The following is a 17408-nucleotide window of genomic DNA, read 5'->3' on the forward strand; positions in this document are numbered from 1 at the left end:
CCACAGGGTATTTGTCTGTGCAGATGTTCTAGTATACGGTTTTATTGGAGCAGATTGAGACCAATGTCACCTGTGATATGTGTGAAAAGTATACATTTTGTGTACTTTTCAGGATTTGTCTTTACTTCAATGGACTGTCCAGTAAGGTAATGGCATTTTGTGAATGTTCCATGTTGTTTCATTGGATTCTGGTGATGGGGTATGAAGTAACCATTTTGTTAGACTGTAGTTAGTAGCATGTAATTGACAGCCAGTGTGTGTTTGTTAATAGATTTACTTTGCTACATGGCAACATTTGACTTGCTGATTTATGGCTTCTTCGTTTAGGAAGTGAGTGGTCGATAAATATCATAGCTTTTCACAAAGACCATGGTCTTCATTTGTGACACTTTGTGCATTGTTTCTAGAACCTTATACTTCAAGAATATTGGCTTAAATATTGCACTACTAAAATGTCATAGCCAGAATATCTAGTTTCACATATATGTAGCTTGACTCTATCTATCTATCTATCTATCTATCTATCTATCTATCTATCTATCTATCTATCTATCTATCTATCTATCTATCCATCACTCTATCTCTTGTACATGTGGAGTTAAGAATATTAAATCTAACATGCCTATATATACTAACTGTAAAATAAAACACAGCACTTGAGTGTCTCTATTACACAATGGGTGCACTTTTCCTGTTTGCGCCACTGCACACCTTTCAGGGAAAGTGCGCCCTATCACAATGAATGCAATTCCCCCAGGGCAGCCACGAACTTGCACCATCAGTGAAACATGGAGCGACTTCTTCAAAGATGTTCCATGTTTCTCTGTGCAGGCGGCAACTCGTCTGCACTTTACAAGTGGGTTAGAGATCTGCCTGCAGGCGGGTGCAGTGAGCGACTGCAACAGGGGCATGTCTGGCTGTGCCCCTGGGGCGCAATGTATATGATGGCCCCAGAAAGCCTTATAGTCTAACATGCTTTTAATGCAAAAATAGCCAATATGCAAGCAAAACAATAGGTGACAATTGTTGTTTCAGTGGACTAGAGCATCCACTGAAAATCAGGCTGGAGCATTTAATGCTAAAATCCATACATTTTTCATGCAGTTTTGTAAAATTGTTCCTTCATACAATTCCATGGAAACAGGAACATGTGATAGAAATGTTACTTCAACAAAACTAAATAAAGAGCAGGAGGTGGGCTCTTCTCGCAACAAAGTATGGAAGAAGACCCTGCAGGAGAGGAATCTAAATAAACACATGCTGAGTTTACTACGTTCTGAAATTCACGATTCTTACTGCCAATGTTCCTAATGACGCTATGCTTGCTACACAGTGCAGAAAATGTGCAATCGTACAATACAGGATGAAATGGCTTGTGGGTCTCTAAAATACATGAAACTATATAGACAGATTAGGATTAATCTGCACTTCTGATCGATATAAAAGCTACATTGTAATTCGGTTTTAGAACATATCAGTGCATGTTAGGGCACACGTGTACAATGATGTGTTCATAAGAAGGCACTGGTAATACATGATTCTGCTTTCCCAGGAGGCAAAACCATCACAATAACTCAATTGCATATAAATGGATAATCTCAGTTTTTACGTTCTCATTATCACTATCTTCATCATCCCCAAGTGTAGCAAGGCAAATAATTGTGGACAGTGCCTTTATTTACCTTCAGTACCGCTCTTTCTGCTGGATATTCTGTCCAACCGTATATTCCTCACTTTTAGAATATCTGGTCGCCCGTACTCTGTTGATCCATCGTAGGAGTATATCAGTCACAGAACTGAGTTAGGCTCCATCATCAACATACTTTTGGTCCGTCCACGTCTAAATGAGGAGGGCAGACCAACAGTTTGGCAGAGATGTACTCCGTTGTGATGGAATAACCTCTCTGCAAAACTTTAAACCTGCCCCTGTGTCTTCAGATTTCAGTAGTTTAAAGCAAACACGACATTTTCATTGTGCTAATAAGAACCACTTCTCACTGTGATGTGCATTTAAAACTAAAAAGGGTTTTTGCCCCCATTCTATGTATACCTGTCTGCTCGGAACTCCCACATTGCTCTTTTAAAATGAAATGCAAGGGCTATTTCGTTATTAAATGTGTTATTTCAAACATGGCGCCCTTGGTTATGCTTGAGCATATTTACTTTTCCTCTTTTTCTTTTTGTGGCATATGCATGCAAAAGGAAATAAAAAAAGTACTCCAAACAAAAGGCTGCCAAGTTCAGACCCGTTGTCTTTTCTAATGTTTGCTGTAAAATGTTTCAGTTTGCAATGCTATAATGTGTCTCTCTCTGTCTTTGTTTTGGCGCTTGTAAGAAGTTATCAGTCACTTAACTGAATGTTTGTGTATCATAATACTGATACTCGAGCATATATTTGTATCAACGCCCAAACTGCTGAGTGTCTATAGACTGATCAACGTGTGAGTGGCTGCCTCCAAGAAAAAGATAACTATAATTAATCTTAGCGATGCGTCTGTGTCTCTATTTAAACTTTTTAAAGCTGTCAGTCAGTTCCATTCCCAAAGTAATGTCTGTTTCTGTATAGACCTAAAAAAGACGGTGCACTTTCTTTCACGAGCATCTGCATGCCTGCATATAACAAGGACTAAAAGGTGATTTTTGCACGCACACTCTTTTGGAGTTCAAGGGGTCGGTCTGTAGGTTCACAAAACGTGTGAGTGACTGTGGGAGAGATCTGTGTATGTGTAGTCTGTGCTATACCTTTTCTGTGTCAGTGAAGCTTGTGCCACATACACTGCATGGACTGTTTTTCTGTGCATGTCCTGGACTCTTGCTCAGCTGTCTGTGCATCATCTCTTCTTTGTGCTCAGAAAAACTGCACTGCCTCCCTTTGTTATACATTATCTGTGCATGCGAAGAACCTTTCCCAAGCCTCTCGTTGATGCAACGATAGGAAAGTGGCGAAGCGGACACCTCTGTTGCACGTGCACAGTCCTGAAGTAAAACCAGTTTTGTTTGGTTTTGAATGAGTTACATATGAGTGCTTTGATTGGACCTTACATACGTCAAGAGGTGGATTAGAGGGCCTGGGAAGTCTGTGGTCCTGATGCTGACTCCATGGCTGTGGGGATGTGACTAAAAATGGAGAGATGCTGTGACAGATGCCCCTTTGGGTCTTGGCTTGGGGCATGGGTACATTTAAATATCTCCAAGCCAAGGTACATCACCATTTCACCATCCTCATCCACACTATCACTTATATCCATCTGCCACACAATTAATTGATCATCCTTCACAATTTGTCTCCTACAAACTTATTCCAACATTCTGAACTCACACAGTCACCTGCAACAAAGATGAAATGCTTCCCTTCTCTAACTTCAAGTACTGCAAAAGGAAGGCCCACACTTCTTCTCCACATTGCCAACGCCTCACAGACTCATGGCACTTTCCCGAACAGCCTCAAGACAGGCCAGATCCTCCCCCTCCTGATAAAGCCTACACTGTACCTACCTCCCATTTATTGGGGAAATCATTGAGAAAGGAGTTGCCACCCAGCTACAGGAGAAGATCAGCAAGAATAACATACTTCATGACTTTGCACAGCAATGGGAAAATCCCGAGACTCTGTCGATCCCGAAGTGGCGAGCAGCGATGGACTGGTGTTCTCTGGTGGAGTGGCCTATCTACGAGGCGAGGGGCTGTCCCCGGAAATATGAGGCTATTTGGGGAAAGTGGAGGACACATCGTGGAATGCACTGCTAAACACTGCACCTGCCCGGGGCTGGGCCGGTGGGCATTTGGCTCCTGATCCCACACTATGTATGGACCCAACTGTTGTACTTGTATTCTACTGTACTCACTGCATTGTACTGTACTGTTGTCTTCTGTTCTTCCATGTAAAAGAAAAAAAATTGGATATAAAAAAAACATACTTCATGACTATCACTCTGGGTTTAGTCCACACTGCAGTATTGAAACAGCCACAGTAGTGGACAACGCCCTCTTCCTCAACAACAAAAACTACCTTTGATTCTACTCAACCTCTCTTCCATCCAGCATTAATATAAACCCTGAAAACTTGCATGGGCTTTACTGGCACAATTCTACAATGGCATACATCCTACTCCAGCAAACAGATGAAACTCACTAGGATAGGAAGTAACAGATCCCAGACTCTCCCCATCACATGGGGCTTCATCCTTTCACCCATCATTTTCAACCTGTATGTGCAACTCTTGGAAGCCATCTTGGCAGACAATAACATTAAAATCCACCAATTTTGCTGGCACCCAACTCCAACTCAAAATCTCCTCAATTGGTGACATAGAAGACTGAAGATTTGTGTCAAATGCATCCAAACCTGGATATCAACAAACTATCTGATGCTAAACCCCATGAAGAGTAACTTCCTCCTGATTGCCAACAACATCAACCATTTTCTGATTTAGTCATGGCTCTCCAACTTGAACCTAACAGGCTTCACACCCCACCTGACAGAACAGGGCAAATACCTCAGATTCACCTTTGAGTTTTACCTCTCACGCAAAGAACACATTTCCGAGAAGAAGACAACATCCTGAAGAAAACTTCAGAATGACAGTTGAACCCCAGCCCTCTCCAACTTAGATGGAGGCAGCACCCCTGGCCAATGTCACAACAGAAACCACCTTACTCAGATGAAAGGCATCCTTCATGCAGCACCACAGTCATCAAGGGGCTGTAGAAAGCCGACCACATCACCCTTGAGCTAAAGGATCTACAGTGGGATCCCCCTGTATGCCAGGATCCTTTTCAGGATAAGCTTCATCGCATACAACACCCTTCAAACCAGGACCCCTGTCTACCCAGCTAACAAACTAATAATATCTGGAGCTCAGCAATAGATGAGTAGCTCCAACATTACTGGGATAGAGACTGAACACTGCAGGAGGAAGAAAACAAACTTTTCTCAGCATTCTCGCCACAATCTAGAATGTCATCTCCTCAGACATCATAAGAGCACCAACCCTCCTAGACTTCCGGAAGAAATTGAAAAAGATACGTCTTCTTGGAACACTACCTCATGTAGGCTGGCTTCTCACCCCTTCCACCATCTCTAACCCTTCCCCCTGCCCCCTCATGCATCCCTGCTTGAGATTGGTCCCCCCTGTGCACTTCTCCATTTCTAGCCAGCTAAGTTTGCTCCTTAGAAATACTAAAACAATACATACAAGGGTAGCGAATAAAGGAAGCACTATGTTGTGTGCTGTTGATTGTGCCAATAGCTGGAATGTTTGGGTCCACGTTAGGCAAAGGCTTTTGCGACAGCTGGATGTTGTCAACATACTTGATCAACAGTGCTTTCAGAGGATGCTGGTGCACAGAGTGGCTAGCACACAATATGAAAATGTTAATGTGTATCCATCATTTAATGAGCCTGCTGCTGTTGATGCTGATGGCGCAGAGGAGCGAAAGGCAAATTATCATGTTCTTTGTGGCAGCTTACAAAGCCCTACCCTAGTAGTTGCACGTTATATCACGTCACTGTTGTTAGGGTTGAGTAACCGCTAATAAATGGTTCATTCAATCCCCCCAGAAGGATTGTCCTGGCGCTCAAGACTGTGGCCAATTAGCATGTGAGAACTGTTAACCAAACTTCCATTGATTAATCCAACTAATCAATGCTTAAAATACATTCCTGCTTATTAGTAGAGAATTTCCACCAAGGATTAAATTGTTCTAGTAATCTGCACGATGGGCGCATCATTGGAGCCTGCAGTGTTGGCTGCCGTTGGCAATTATATTGTGCCTGTTTGGAGTCCCTCCTCTGGCTTCAGCTCTTCATGTAGCTAGGGATCAGTCAGTCTCTTGAGGCTGGTCTGGAAGACCATGAATCATTGGGCTCCTGTATAGTATGCTTCATGTTGAAACTCTGGATGAGAGCCTTCTTACTTCCTTAAGACTACTTGACCAAGCTTCATGAAGTTGTGTTAACGTAGATTAGTAGCTCGCTGCTAAGGCTCTGAGATGCATTTGGGCTGCGCCAGGGGTCTGCATGATTAGTAAGCAGTGTTCTTTGTTAAAAGCTAAAACATTTTAGGAGCCAGAATCCAAATGATGGGACCCAAGCAAGCAGATGAGAAAACTGTATTAATTGGAGACATAGCTGCTACTAGACATTGTTACTGCCAGAAGTTGGGGCCATTTGGTTGTTCAGCCTCTCCTCATGTTACTTGAATGCTTCCGCCATTGAATGTTGTCATCTGGTGCTTTGATAATCACATAATGTAGTCCAAAAAACAGTGGGCTTCTGATAAATGAACAAATAGATGCTGGTGGCCTACCCACATGTCTTTCTGAAAAGTAATTGTGTTTATATAGCGTTTACTACCCTTGGTGAGGCACCTAAGCTCTTTTTGGCGAGTAGCACGCTACTTGTGAACCCAAAAAGGATGAGTATAGGGAAAAATAAGTTAATTTGAGTGGGGGACATGCAAATCTGTTAGTTTGATTGAATAGGATATTGGAGGGATAGAGGAGGGCAACATCTACAAAGTGTTATTTCAGAGATCATAGTATTAGTTGAGGTTTGGGATGAGTAAAAGGAGAGATGGGGGAGGGAACAGCCTCTAGAAAGGGATTAGGGAGATCTTAGTAAAATGAGTCAAAGGAGGGATACACGAGGGAAGAATTTAGAAAGGGTTGTTTTGGAGATCAAATTAGTAGAATGAGGCTTGGGATGAGTCAAATAGTGGTGGTAGAGGATATGTTGAGAGAAGTATATGATGTGCTTTGGAGAGAGTTAAAGGTTTTGTTTTCTTCTAAATTAGGAGTAAAGTAATAATTATATAGAGACATATCATCCACATAGAAAGGGTATACATGTATAAGGAAGATAAAATATAGAGATATAAAGTTGTGTTGTATAAACTCCTACTTCCAAGTGTTGCTGTACTTGAAGCTAATTTATTTGTGTATTTTTATAACTATTTTTTTTCATTGTATGTTTTCCTAAATATTTCAATAGTGTGCCCCTTTCTTACATGTGGCCCTCTGGTACATGCTACCCCCGGTAAATATGCCCACAGAGTACATGTGCTCATTGGATGCAAATTATCATTGGATACATAAAAACAGGGGATACATTTTGACCCTTTATTGCACATCACCCTCTGTTGCACTTCCTTTTTTGTTAAATGTGGTCCTTTGACAAAGTGATCATTTACTACAAGTGACCTTTTGATATCTGTCTCCCTTTGCTTCAAGTGACTATTTGGCACATAAGAACCTTAAGTTCGCATGCCCATTGGATGCCTTAGGCCGTTGGGTACATGTGGAATTCGGGATACATGTGGCCGTTTAATAGGTCATCAAAATTCATGTGGTATGCTCCAAGGTTTACCTTTCTCTCCTTGGCCTTATCACTGGCAGGTAGCACATCAGATGCCCCAAGTATAACAACACAGACTATCATAGAGCACATGTTCATGCTCAGTGAAGTCCCTTGGTGCTGTTGACAGGTAAATGGAAGCTTATTGCTGATGCTATACAGGTACACCTCAAGCTGGACAAGGGCCGTGTTGATAAGGAGTCGTAGACAGCCTTCACCAAATGCATAGCTGAATGATTGCCATCCGCTTGTAGTTTAACATTTCAAAGACCAATGATGCAGAATGGAAGGAAGCACTGAGGGCCCCCAAAGAGGTAGCAATAAAATTGGGGTTCAGTCAATCAATCACGTAATTTATAAAGCGCCCTACTCACCCGTCAGGGTCTCAAGGCTCTGGGGAGGGGGGGTGGGAGCTACTGGTCGACTAGCCATGTCTTGAGGCGTTTCCTGAAAGTCATGAGGTCCTGGGTCTGGCGTAGGTGGAGCGGTAGGGAGTTCCAGGTCTTGGCGGTGAGGTGAGAGAAGGATCTTCCTCCGGCGGTGGTGCGTCAAATGCAGGGAACGGAGGCGAGGGCGAGGCTAGCGGAGCGGAGCTGGCGGACAGGGGTGTGGAAGGTGAGTCTGTCGTTGAGGTAGGCCGGACCTGTGTTGTGGAGGGCTTTGTGTGTGTGGGTGAGTAGTTTGAAGGTAATCCTCTTCGATACGGGTAGCCAGTGTAGGTCTCTGAGGTGGGCAGAGGTGTGGTTGCGGCGTGGGACGTTGAGGATGAGTCGGGCGGAGGCGTTTTGGATACGTTGCATTTTCGTTTGTAGTTTGGCCGTGGTTCCTGCATAGAGTGCATTGCCGAAGTCCAGTCGGCTGCTGACTAGGCTGTGGGTGACTGTCTTTCAGGTTTCGACGGGAATCCACTTGAAGATCTTGCAGAGCATGCGGAGGGTGTTGTAACAGAAAGAGGAGACTGCGTTGACCTGCTGAGTCATGCTGAGTGCTGAGTTAAGGATGATTCCCAGGTTCCGTACTTGGGTGGTGGGGGTGGGCGCGGCTCCAAGGGAGGTAGGCCACCAGGAGTCGTTCCAGTTGGAGGGGTTGCTGCTGAGGATCTCTGTTTTGTCTGTGTTTAGCTTGAGGCGGCTTGATTCCATCCAGTTGGCGATGGCGTGAAGCCCATTGTGGAGGTTGTTTCTTGCGGTTGTGCGGTCTTTCGTGAGGGAGATGATCAGCTGGGTGTTGTCTGCGTAGGATACTATGTTGATGTGGTGGGATTGTGCGATGTTGGCGAGAGGAGCCAGGTAAACGTTGAAAGGTGTTGGGCTGAGGGAGGATCCCTGGGGGACGCCACAAATGGTTTTGGAGGATTCGGACAGGTAGGGCGGAAGGCAGACTCTCTAGGTTCTGCCGGGGAGGAAAGAAGAGATCCAGTCGAGGGCCTTGCTGTGGATCCCAGCGTTGTGGAGGAGTGTTCGAAGGGTGTGGTGACAGACGGTGTCGAAGGCTGCGGAGACGTCCAGGAGGATGAGCGCTGCGGTTTCGCCTTCGTCGAGCATGGTCCTGATGTCATCTGTGGAAGCAATGAGTGCGGTCTCCGTGCTGTGGTTCTTGCGAAATCCAGATTGGGAGGTATCGAGCGCTTTGCTGTCTTCCAGGAAGCAGGATAGTTGGCTGTTCACGATTTTTTCAATGACCTTCGCTGGGAAGCGGAGGAGGGAGATCGGCCGGTAGTTTTCGGGGTCAACTGGGTCCGCTTTGGGTTTCTTCAACAGGGCGTTGACATCGGCGTGTTTCCATCTCTCCGAGAAGGTGGCTGTCTCGAAGGAGCTGTTGATGATGGCGCAGAGGTGGGGGGGCGATGATGTCGCTGGCTTTGTTGAAGATCTGGTGCGGGCAGGGGCCCGAGGGGGAGCCTGAGTGGATGGAGGCCATGGTGTTGCTGGTGTCTTCATTGTTGACGTGGGTCCAGGAGCATAGAGGGTTGGTGTTGCTTGATGCGTTGGGTTCGTGGTTGTCTGTGGTTGGCTGGTATGTCTGGGGTTTGAAGCTGTTGTGGATGTCTTCGATCTTTCGACGGAAGTGAGTGGCGAGGGAGTTGCAGAGCTCCTGTGATGGCTAGGGTTGGAGAGTTCTTTGATGATGCCGAAGAGCTCTTTGTTGTTGTTGGCGTTGGTGTCTATGTGGCTTTTGTAGTAGGTTATTTTGGTAGTGCGGATCAGCGGGTGATGTTTGCGGATGGCAGTCTTGAGGGGGATGTGGTTGGATTCGGTGGGTGCAAGGCTCCAGGTCTTCTCCATTCTTCGACATTCCCGTTTGGAGGCCTGCAGGTCGGGGGTGGACTAGCTGGCCTTGGGTCTGTGGTGGATGTCTGAGGGTTGTTTGAGTGGTGCGAGGGTGTTGGCGCAGTCTTCTATCCATTGATGCAGGTAGGTGGCGGCTGTGTTGGGGTCCCTGGTCCTGGGAGGAGGTGCCTGGGCGAGGGTGGAGATCAGCTGTCCTGTCGAGATTCTGTTCCAATAGCGACGGGGGGGTTGAGTGGTGAGGTGGTGAGTGACCGGCTTCTGGAAGGAGAAATGGATGCAGCGATGGTTGGTCCAGTGGAGTTCAGTGGTGTGGCTGAAGGAGACATGGTTGCTGGCTGAGAAGATGGGGTTGAGTGTGTGTCCTGCGGTGTGGGTGGGCGACGTGACGAGTTGCTTGAGGCCGAGATTGGCGAGGTTGTCGATTGGGTTGGTGGTGTTGATATCGTTGTTGTTTTCTAGGTGGAAGTTCAGGTCGCTGAGGAGGATGTAGTCCGTTGAGGCGAGGGCTTGGGTGCTGATGGTGTTGGCGATGACGTTGCAGAACTGGGGTCGGGGCCTGGGGGTCTGTAGACCAGTGTTCCTCTGAGGGTGGTGTTGGTGTTGGTGTTGATGTTGATTTTGAAATGGAGGTGCTCGGCGGAGTTGATGGTGTCGTGGGAGCTGGTGGAGACTCTGATGGTGTTTTTGTGGACTATGGCGATTCCTCCTCCTGGTTTGTTGCTTCGGTCTCTTCTGGCGACCTTGTAGCCTTCCGGTATGGCTATGGCTATGTCTGCTTCCGAGGTCAAATTCATCAAGGTTCCGGTGAGAAATGCGACGTCAGGCGATGATGAGGTCAGTAGGTCCCAGAGTTCGATTGCGTGCTTGTGGACGGAGCGGGTGTTGAGCAGAATGCAGCTGAGGTGGTTGTCTGTAGCTTTGTGTTGGAGCTTGGAGGTTAGGTTGCAGGTGAAGTTGCAGGCTTTGCAGGAGAAGGGTCCTTTGGTGTGCTTCGGAGTGGACTGGAAGCTGATGGAGGAGCGTACTGGATTGAGGGCGTGGAGGTCATTGGCTATGTAGTGGTGATTGGTGGTGCGGGGCGTGTAGGCCTGGGGAACTGGCACTGGGCGCGGTCTTGGCACAGACGGACTTGCCTTCGCCAGTGGCGCGTCCGTGCCGCGGCTGCCATAAGAGGGGAGGTGGGAGGGAGTGGCAGCTGGGAGGAGGGAGGGGATCGGCAAATGGGAGAGCAGGGGGGCGGGCCGCAGGGTTCAGCGCCGAGAAAGAAGGTGAACCGAAGTGGAGGGAGGGGGGGGGGCTGTGGGGAAGCAGCAGCTGGGGGTGAGCAAAACAAAACCAGAGAACAGAGGAAAAAAAGAATGGCACCTGGAGTAGAGGCGGCGGTGTAGGGAGCAACCTGCCTGCCAGAAGCAGGGTCAAGAGTCGCTCTTTTCACTGCGCCGCGGCTGCCATAAGAGGGGAGATGGGAGGGAGTGGCAGCTGGGAGGAGGGAGGGGACTGGCAAATGGGAGAGCAGGGGGTGCGGCGCCGCAGGGCTCAGCGGCGGGAAAGAAGGTGAACCGAAGTGGAGGGAGAGGGGGCGTGGCCGCGGGGACGCAGCTGCGGGGGGTGAGCAAAACAAAACCAGAGAATGGAGGAAAAAAAGAATGGCACCTGGAGTAGAGGCGGCAGAGGCGGCGGTGTAGGGAGCGACCTGCCTGCCAGAAGCAAGTTCAGTTTAGTTTCAGTTCAGTTTAGTTCAGCTCCGGATACTGCATCACTCATGCTACAACCTTAACGAAAATAGGAACATTTTTTCATATTCTGTGAGCCTGTCTGGCGATCCAGACATTCTGCTTACAACTCACGAGGTGCACGGAACACTGAGGGGATGGGCTTAAACAAAGAGGCAGAATGATATATCTTGACTGATTGGTGATACAGGGAGGCCCCAAGATATCATAAAATAGGGACAGTATTGGGCCTCAGAGTAGCTAAGAGGCATATCACAAGATTATGGAATGCAGGAACCATCCTGGACGTTGAAACTTGGAAAAAGGATATGGATTGCTGCATGGCACCCCAAAAAATGGGAGACAATCTGGTGTGGAAGGGGCGCCCAACAAAATATATCCATGAAGGTCAAGGACACAGGAGAACATGTTGGCACCCGAGAACGCATCACGGAGGTGGGAGACTAACAATGGGAATGGGTGGATGTCGGAGATGGAGGATTGATGAAATGGACAAGAAAACTCATTGACACAACAGTTGATCTCTGAGACCGTGTGGATTTTGTTTATTGTTTAATTGTCTTTAAGAAAAAGATTTTTTTGTAAAAATTGCAAAGACCATTGCCTCACTCTTACGCTGCCCTCTTCAATTCAGGAATGACTTACTATTGACAGCCACCCACTAAGCAGAAACATGTAACCTAGAGGTTACCTCTGATGCTGACGTGCATCTTCGTGCTTTGTCAATATGGTTGCTAGGTTGACCCTGTTGTTCCTACTTGTTGATTCGAGTCTGAGCTTTGAGTGTTGTGGTCTTCGTACAGTCTGGAAGAGAAAAGGGGGGTGGGAAAAGACTGGTATTGCAGATCCATGCTGAGAAAAACTTTCCATCAGACCTCATTAATCACTTCACGTTGCATCTTAGTCTAATACATGTCTCCGACACTCACTGATGAGTATCTAAAGTTAGACTCAGGCCTGTTTTCGTCTTTATTGAGGAGGTTTTTTTGCAGAAGTGGGGTCCTATATCTTTTCTTGCTTTCGGATGGAGTGTTTATTAAGATGCCTATGGTTTACATTGAGAATACTCTACAAACCTCAGACCATCAATTATTTTTTAGTTAGCTAAAGAAACAATACAAATCTGTATTTTTCACAGTTGATGACAACATTTGAATCGGATTGCTTGTTTGTTTATGAAGGAATGAGGACTTGATTGATTGAGTTGCATATACATTTAGTATAACTCATTTCCATTGTTGAAAGTTGGTTTCTTCACCTAAGATCATTGCTTAATGTCACATACTTATTGACTGATAACAACATCTAAGTTTCTCCCTTTAGTGTTTTTTACATGGCCCAATATTGGTTGATTCACCCCTTCTTTTTTCCTTACATACACGTTGCACCAAACTCTAAAGAGAATTAGTCCACCGTGTCCAGAATGCAGAGACTTTGATGAAATGTGTAGGTTGCATGTCAGAAAACTGTATACAAAGTTGTCAGCTGACAAATATATTGTGTCCTAAATATCCTTCTCAAAATATTGCCCCATTGGGTGTAGATTTTCTGTTATTAAGTACTGTGGACTTGGAACACAATATTTATGCCAGAAGATGTGATTTATTTTCCGAAAGTATTTTTTATGTATTATGTTATATGAACAGACAATGCAACATTCAAACTGTATGTATATAAGGACCTTTTCATCCCCCTTCTCCCTATCTTGCAAAATCACATCAGACGATAATTTGACAATGATATTGTAGCACCCCACAAGTAGTCTGTTACAAATCAGACAATACAGTGCATGTATCTGCTCATTGCACTCTTAGGCATTCCATGCTCCAGCAGGTCTCTGTTCAAATGGGCTTTTATAATGCTTATGCACAGATGGAGTATTATTGTTAAGATTGGTAGAGTGTTCTCTAAGTCTGCACAGATCTGACAGAGTGTCTGATCTTCTGGGCTGCTCTTGCTCTCTGAGATGTTTATAGAAAAATTCATGTGCATATATCAACCTTTCTGATGATACTTCTAACCTCAGATTCCTCACCTTGTGAATACCCCAAGGCGCCAGATTGGATCTAGAGAATTTTCTTCAGCAACTTCCTTGTGTGTCAGTAGGTGGTGTCATACATCTCCTCATTGGGTGTGTCCCACCTCTTATTTAACATCAGGGCTCTTTATAATCTCCACCTCTGCGCGTTGATGCCAGTTCCTTTCCTTCTGTGCCTTCTGACGTTGAATTAGAGCTCTATCCCCATATTATCTGAGGTTGACATGTTTTTTTTTCCTCAAACGTTACTAGTGTGAAAGGGACATGTCCCTTGCAAAAACTACAGAGGTCAAGCTGTGCAAGGATTACCATAGACAGATGTCAGTGACAATGCCACAATGTTGGTCTTTGGTGCCTGGGCTCCAAGCATGATCTGAGGTCTTACAACTAGTTCACAAAAAAGACCTTAAAGGCCAGCCGACACCCCAAAGCCAAACTGTACATCACGGAACATCATCAGAAACTGAAGAAGTCTCAGACAAAGTCGAGGGCACAGACACATTCTTGATCCTGAGGCCATTCTTGCGACCTTTCTTCATTGAAGTGCTTCAGGTAAGTTGAAGAAGTCTAAGAAACACAAGAAATTGAAGCACTGCTCACCTTCGCCCCTTCACACCCACTACTCAAAGTTGTGCGACGGCCCGGATACCTTCGTGCCACAAACTCTGTCTCTAATGCCAGAACCGATTCCGACCCTTCTTCCAATTCACCATGAGTTTCCAGGTCCAGAAGCTACATGCAACTAATAAGGGAATTTAAGGATGCCATGGACAGAATTTTTGGTACCTAAGCAGATTCCTCTGAAGTGCCTTTGGGGCCTAAGAATCCTAGGTAGCCTCTAGTTGGTTTATCTCCAACTTATTCGTCCCCAGCTGACTGTGCGAGTCGAGCTCGCCTTAAGTTCAGGCCTGACGTCAGGCACAGCTTCCTGCCCAATGCTGCACATAGGACAGCCAATGCCACAGTATTGGTGTGGGCCTCAACACCGCCAGAGGGGGAACCAGTAGTCCTCTTGGACTTTGAAAGTCATGCACAACCTCCACCAAAGTTGCAACAATCTTGTCAATATTCCGATTATGATCCTGAGAAGCTTCCAGAACATTATGATGATAATTATGACAGTCAACTGTATGATAATGAGAATCTATTTTTGGACTTACAGGATGCCAGTGGCCTGGACACTTCTCCTGACACTGGCTGCCATTCACTGAATTTACCTACACCTACAGAGGAGTCTGTCTCCTTTACCACTGCCATTAGGAGAGCAGTTGAGGTTCAGGACCTCACCTTACCTACGACAGAGGTCAAAATAACACCCTTACAGAGGTCTGTCACCCAGGACAGACCCCCCCATGAACTTGTATTACCATTTATATTATTCCTAAAAGACACACTTATGGGTACCTGGGCAAAAACATGACTTTGCCTTCCAGTGAACAAGCAGATCTCAAGATGCCATAGGTCTGCTGTGGGGGGACCCGAAACACCCTACTCCAGAAAGTTTGGTGTTGCAGACCTCAACAGGTCAACTGAACCCAAATGGCTTTTAGACCACCCACCAGGTAGTGAGTTGAAACACATGTAGACTTTAGCCTAAATAATATTTTCCTCAGCCACCTTTTACCTCAGATCAGTCAATACAAGCTGCCTCCTTGGGAGATATTTGCAAGCATTATGGGACATGGTGGCTGACATCTTGCCATTCATCCCGGACGATATCTGGTCCAATGGGAGATATTTGCAAGCATTATGGGACATGGTGGCTGACATCTTGCCATTCATCCCAGACAATATCTGGGCCAACCTCCAAAGCCTTCTCAACGATGGCCAAGACGCATCGAAATACTCCCTCCTCTTGGGCCTTGACACCACCGACTGTTTGTGTAGAGTAGTCGAGACCAGCGTGGTGCTCCAGTGTCACGCTTGGAATCACTCCACTGGATTCTCAAGTGATATCCAATAGTTCCTCATGGCATGCCGTTTGATAGTACATGTGTTTGGAGATAAAGCTGACTTTGCCCGCTTTAAAGGTAGAAAAGCAAAAGCACGCCTCCTGTGATTGGCAAAGCTCCCATGGCAGGTTCCCCGGCAATTTCACCTTTGTTGAGGTTTCAGAAGGGGATACCAACACAGGTAGTGCCATGCCTTGCCACCACAAAAACATGCCTCCTAAACAATTTGAGTCGGAGGATGGAAGATCGAGATGCCTGCATCCAGGCTTCCAGGGTCAGCTCACTACCCAATCCCCCACCCTTCGACCCCTCCAACCTGCAGCCACTACAAAACTGCTTTACGTTGCCCTGGGAGGCGCCCGATTGGCAACCGCATCACCTTTTACATCCCGGATGAAGAAGCATAACATCCGACCAGTGGGTGCTCCAGATTGTGCAGAATGGTTACTCTCTCTCCTTCCTGTCAACTCCTCCCGACATTGCTATCACACCTCAACTCCTGCTGGAGGACCGCTTGTCAATACTCAAAGGGGATGTTCAGGCTTTTTTAGCCAAACAAGCCATAGAAAGAGTACTGGCATTATAGATCAGGACTGGTTGTTATTCCTCTTACTTTTTGGTGCAGAAAAAAGACAGAGGCTTTCACCATATCCTCAATCTTCACCCCTTAACCTTCTTCCTCTTGAAAAACGGGCTCAGTTTAGTCTGCCCTGGGCCCAGGAGACACGATGGTGGTGTTGGATGTGTAGGACACCTACCTCTACATCCTCGTGCTGTATGCCCATAGATGCAATCTGTGGTTACAGGTACACTACGAGCACTTTCAGTTTTCGGTACTCACTTTTGGTCTTACCAGTACACCATGGGTGTTTACAAAAGTGATGGTGGTGGTTGCTTCTCATCTGCAGAGGTTGGGAATACCAGTCTTCCCATATACGAACAGTTACAAACCACCTCCAATGAGGGCCAACCTATTGGCATGGTTGCTTCTTTCTATCAGCGTGCGAAAGTCACACCTGACTCCCTCACGGTAGGGATTGCATGCCTGGCATATTTGCCAAATGTTTAATGCTGTTGGTAATTCGGTGGTGTACAGTGGGTTGTGGATTGCTCAACACACGAGGCAGTGGTTTTTAACAAGCGGCTGGTGGAATCACAGGAAAGGTGCATCTTACATGGTCGCCATCTTGGCAATGCACCCCACTGCTCTTCTCCTTAAAGAAGCCATTATGTGCTATTCCTGTTGATGAGATCTCTGAACAGAGATTGTTGTGTCGTTTTCAGAGCTGCGCCCTTCTCGTGTTTCATTGTTACACCATCTTGTTCTGTCTTTCTCCCCAACAGCACCAACACATGCACTCATTTTACATATTCCTGGCAGCTGATGTGGCCTCTGCTCTTCTATGCTAATGCGCACTAGCATTGGCTGGTTCTGTAGCTGATTGCTGGAAGATGTCGGTGCTGTTGGCTCTCATTAGCTGCCAGTATGTCTCTGTACGAGCATCTCCGGAGTGGGGACTGATTTGACGAGTCTGGCAGCTGGAGCTGGGTCTGAAAGAACATGTTAACAAAATATATACGAACTAAAACTTCTGTTCTTCCTGCACGATAAGGTGTCTAGCCGCCCTCTGTCCCCAGAAACACTCAGACAGGTGCCTGCCTGCTTTGCCCACCACCCACTGGGTGGTTGCTGAGGGGACTGGCATCCTACTGCTTGCTGCTACGACTCATTTTGCCTTCTCTGCAGGGTGGAGGCGACAGATCTCTTCTTGCTAGACGTAATTAAAGCGAGCTAAGGCTTGCTGCCATCATGATACCCCTTTAATGGCCTGGCGGATTGCAGTGTTCTGACGCTCTTTGAAAGAATGTGCAGCTTTAAATGTATTGGCTATGGGAGAGCAGGCAGGGCTGCTGTTTTTATTACATAGGTGCCACTAGCAGGAGATCCAACAGGTGGGATCGTGCCAGTCAGTGAAACTCTAGTATATATCCATGACTGCCTGACAAAAAACACAAAAATAAAAAGCAAGACCCTGTTCT

The 17408-nt window shown here is 46.3% G+C and overlaps 1 protein-coding gene across 3 annotated transcripts in view; it reads left to right on the forward strand.

The window, feature by feature from the left end:
- The window catches only part of CHCHD6 (coiled-coil-helix-coiled-coil-helix domain containing 6), a 746922-nt gene that overhangs the window by 53942 nt on the left and 675572 nt on the right, over nt 1-17408 (forward strand). The gene's annotated exons all lie outside the window — the stretch shown is intronic.

This window comes from Pleurodeles waltl, chromosome 9 (assembly GCF_031143425.1).
Source record: "Pleurodeles waltl isolate 20211129_DDA chromosome 9, aPleWal1.hap1.20221129, whole genome shotgun sequence".
Taxonomy (NCBI): Eukaryota; Metazoa; Chordata; class Amphibia; order Caudata; family Salamandridae; genus Pleurodeles; species Pleurodeles waltl.